The sequence below is a fragment of the Triticum dicoccoides genome, chromosome 6B (assembly GCF_002162155.2).
Source record: "Triticum dicoccoides isolate Atlit2015 ecotype Zavitan chromosome 6B, WEW_v2.0, whole genome shotgun sequence".
Taxonomy (NCBI): Eukaryota; Viridiplantae; Streptophyta; class Magnoliopsida; order Poales; family Poaceae; genus Triticum; species Triticum dicoccoides.
The window spans coordinates 675,979,688-675,984,316 of record NC_041391.1 but is presented as its reverse complement, the minus strand read 5'-3'; the positions used below and the strand labels follow the sequence as shown (position 1 = coordinate 675,984,316).

At 42.5% G+C, this 4,629-nt stretch overlaps 1 long non-coding RNA gene across 1 annotated transcript; it reads left to right on the top strand.

The window, feature by feature from the left end:
- The first annotated feature begins 1,240 nt into the window (after positions 1–1,240).
- On the top strand, positions 1,241–3,174 carry LOC119322429. The gene is made up of 2 exons (XR_005155604.1): positions 1,241–1,320; positions 2,766–3,174. It is a non-coding gene; the product is annotated as an uncharacterized LOC119322429 (long non-coding RNA).
- The last annotated feature ends 1,455 nt before the right edge of the window (positions 3,175–4,629 follow it).

Genomic DNA, 4,629 nt, shown 5'->3' with positions numbered 1-4,629 from the left:
GCCTGGTCGTGTAGAGCGGTTAGTTTATTGCAACTCCAAAGTCCTGCGAGCACATTAACAAAGTTAAAAACTATCTGCGGGGATACCGTAGGATTGCGCGCTCCACGTTGACGCCACGGCCGCCGCGCGTTCGAGCATTCCGCCGCACAGCTGTGTGATAAACAACCTCTGCCGCCGGCCACGTGGTGCCGTCTCGAGCTGTGCAGGCATGGCATGCACCTGCTCCGCTGAGATCCCCAAGCACTTTTATAGTCGAGGCAGAGGGTGTTTCAAATTTGAAAAGGGACGTGCCGTGCCGGCTGGTGGATGGATCGCGCGCGCGGCAGATAGAAAGAGAGAGGAAAGACGGCCATGTGCCGCGCTGCCCGGCCAGCGCACCCATGTACGTTTTTCTCTTTTTCTTTCTCCCCCGTCCGTCCGTTGATTGCTCTTTTCTTTTGCCCGGTCAGCGAGAGAGAGAGAGCCATTCCCTTTGTATAAGTATGACACATGTCGGGAGATCGACGGTGCTCCGCCGTCTGTAGATGAGTCGCGTGGTTGGGTGCCGGCTCCACCCGGCTACGCATTGATGTGTGTGGTGTACCATGTACCATGGATGCCCGACTGGCCGTGCAGTGCACCGTTAGCCATGCCCAGCGCCCTGTCGGCGACGACGTTCACGTCAAGCGCGGCCAGTGGCGGAGGCAGTACCCGGCGACCCGGGGCAGCTGCCCGGGCTCAGCGGCAGGCTGACGTCTAATCGAAGCAATTAGTCAGGTACTAATTAGCTTTCTGCCCGGGCAAATAGTCTGTGGGCTGGGTCTACTTCTAAGCCCATCTAGTAAACTTCCTAAACCTAGGCCCAAAGGCTGCACGCATGCATCGCAAGGCCTACCGCAGTCGCCGGGAGCGTAACAAGTCGCTAGGCAAACCACGTCGCCTCGTTTCGTGCTCGTCGCCTCCATCTCGATCTTTTTTTTTTTTTTGCGGGGGGCCTCCATCTCGATCTGTTGCGATGGCTCGAGTCGCCTGCTAGTAGCAGTTTTGCAGAGGCAGTCGTCGCGAGCTGGCGCAGCGCCTCCCACGAAAGGCGGCAGGCCGGCAGTCAACGGTGCCTCCTCCCATCTATTCGTGCCCAGAGATTGATGCTTCGATTTTTTAGGTGACTGATCCTGCGTAGCCTGGATTGATGCGTACAATTTGTGGCACCAGATTTCACTCTTCCGATTTGGGGGATTTTTTTAAATATTTGTAACTTGCAGTAATGTAGGCAATTGGGGATCTCACCGTTGATCGTTCCAAGCAGCTTCACTGAAGAAAATCGATCTCCGCTTTGCTTAGGTATTTTTTTCTCGATTCCTCTATCCTATTCATTGTTTGTTAGTTCAATTATTCCAAATCATTGAATTTTAATCTTAACCCTCCAATCCATATTAATGGTGATTTCACATGAGAAAGTTTTTTATTCGTGAATCAAGTATTGAGAATGCAAATGTTGTATAGCCGAAACAAACTCTCAATTTATGTTGCCAACAATAGTGAGCTCATTCCAATTAAAATCTATGGTTCTCTAGTTTAATGCTTATAAGTACATAATATGTATCCAATTATTCGAGGAAGATGATTTGTAGCACCGGGTGTTCCATCCCCCAATATGAACATTAAGCTTAAAAAAAATCGAGAAATTTGATAAAAAAAAAGGACTTTGGGATACCAAAATTTTGGAGTACAATCTACTTTTGTGTGAGATTTTGTGAAAAAATACCAGAAAATGTATCCGTGGCAAAAAAGTCACAAAATTACTATGTACAGAAAAAAAATGTTTGGATGAATTTTAGTTCAATATGTATTTTATTCGCGACATATAAGTTTACTGGTATTTTTTCACGAAAAAATCACACGGGAGTAGATTGGGCACCCAGGTTTGATATCCTCAAATTCCAGATATTTTTCTTAACAAAAATGTTTTTTTAATTTAATATTTGTATAGGGGTATGGAGCATCTAGAAGCTCATGTGTAATTCCCATTATTCGATTGCAACTCGTTGAATTTTTAGTTAGCTTGCAGTCCGCCCCCGCTCCTAATTTTTTCTGGCTCCGCCACTGAGCGCGGCCACCGCGCGCGACGCCAAAAACCTAGACACGCGCATGGCATGATGCCATGGTCCGTCCGTGCCCAGGCCAGCACGCGCGGCAGCACGGGTGCATGCACCACGCGACGTGCCCACCCCCAGCTTGGAGTTGGACCACCAGCAGCTAGGAGACGAGACTAACAACCTCGGCGGAGGCTGCCCCCACCACGCCGCAGCGGCCAACCAGCGGTGTGGATCACGGCCCCTTGTGTGGTTGTGCCCGCCGGCTGAGCACGGGCGTCGATCTCTTCTTTCCTCCCACTGACCGATAATTGAAGTCTGATGGGCTGCATCACACCACCAGTGTCGGAAAACCACACTATCTACTATGGGCCGGGCGACCTGAAAAGGACAAATAATGGGCTGAGCATTACTATTTGCTCGCCCTGAGTCCTTTTTTTTGTTTACATTTTCACTATAATTGTTCTGCTAAAAAAATGAAAGTCAAAAACTCAAGAGGAGGCAATGTTTCTCCTATTTCGATATTATTCACCCGCTTTGGTCTGCAGCGATACTTCTGCGGTACATATGATTTCCTATGAATAAAGGTCCGTTGGCTCCATTAATTAGATGTTGGTTTAGTTGGACTGCTTCTATTCCCCGATCGTTTTTAAGCAATCTCGCAAAGTTTTATTATGTCGTCACATTTTACAGAGACGAATAAAAGGTCATCGGGTTGACCTAATCAAGCATGACAACCAACCCCTAAAGAAAATGTGTGCTCACTATGCAAATGAGTGGCAGCCTCCGCCTTCTCCTCTCATCACATCAAACAAATGCAATGGTGAGGTGATTTTCCAAGACCGCAACGGTTAGTCAAGTGAATGTGGCTAAGGCAGAAGAGGCTTCTGACGTGATAATGGGTACTCTTTCAGTTAATTTTATTCCGGTGAAAGTTTTATTTGATTCAGGAGTTTCGCATTCGTTCATTTCAAGGCCATCTACCGCAAAGCATGAATTGTTTACAAAGTTGATGCCTAAGCCTTTATCAATTGTTTCTAACGGACATGCAAATGAGTTCTCCCTTGAGGGTTCCAAATGTTGAAATTGCGGTTGTGGATTATTCTTTTCTGGTTTCTCTGGTTGTGTTGGGTAATTCAAAAATGTTCACAAATTTCAACTAATTACTCATGAATTTCAAAAAATATTCTTCAGTTTTAGAATATGTTCACGGCTTTAAAAACAATGTTCGCGAGTTTTAGAGAAATGTTCACAAATTCCGATTTTTTTTCTAGAATTTACCTCACTCGTCATTTTTACAAGTTCCGCACGCTCCAAACTTTTATATGTTTTCTCCGCCATGGCACCATTTCCGTATCCGTTGCCGTGGCACCCAATCTTTTCATCATGGCGACAAAATGCTCCATATCGTGTTATATGTCTATATTTTTAGGAAACTGCATAGAACTTGAATATGTCATCCTTATGCATGTTAAAAAATTTAAAATTGATGTCTAGCAAAACAACATTAACCAGCTTTTTAAAATATGTAGAATCATGGAATTGCTTTATATAATTGGTTTCTCTCCATTTAGCTTTGTATAACTTGTTTCTAGCTCATCTCTGTAATCATATGTTGCCATGTAAATGCTACGCTAATAACATTTAAAAGGGTAGCTAAACAAGACCCCCTTTATTAATATGTGAAGTTTTGCGATATGCAACTGTTGTATCGAGCTTCACTTAATGTGCAGTTAATTGCATGTTGCACCCTTACCATGCCCTGCATCTTTAACTTGACATGCATAATGATTGTTTGTGTATAATGCCACGAACATGCTGTGTTCCTGTTCCTCGACATGTGAGGGGAAACTGAGCAAACACGCACCCATCCACACACTTTGGGCCGGTTCATTGCGGGTGCAAGCAGTTTATTACATCACATTATGTTTCCTTGTTTTGTTATTTAAAAAAACATTTAGGTTTTCAAAAAAAAACACCTGATTTTTTCAAAATGTTCATGAATTTGAATGCTCACAAATTTTGGATTTTTTCCTTTATTGAAAAACAAAATGTCCATAAATTGAAAAAATGTTCATGTTTCAAAAAATGTCCGTGAATATGAAAAAATGTTCGCGAATTTTAGAAAATAATCTTAAACTCAAAAAATGTTCGTGAACTCAAAAAAGGTTAATGAATTTTAATTTTTTTCATGTATCACAGAAATGTTCATGAGTTCAAAAAAGGTTCACGACTTTCAAAGAATGTTCAGGAATGCAGAAACTATTCGTGAACTCAAAAAATATTCACTAATTTTATGAAAATGTTTAAAATTTTCAAAAAAAGTTGAATTATTCGGAAAATATGCATGGATTTCAACAAATATTTGTCAGTTTGAAAAAATGTTCATGGTTTTAAACACGACGAGTTTTAAAAAATGTTGACAAATTTTCAAGGAAACTTCTGGAATCGAAAAAATGGTCATCACTTTTAGAATATATCCATGAATTAAAAAAATATTGGCGCTTTTTTGAAATATTATAAAATTTGAAAAATAGGAAAAAGGAAAACCCAGTTC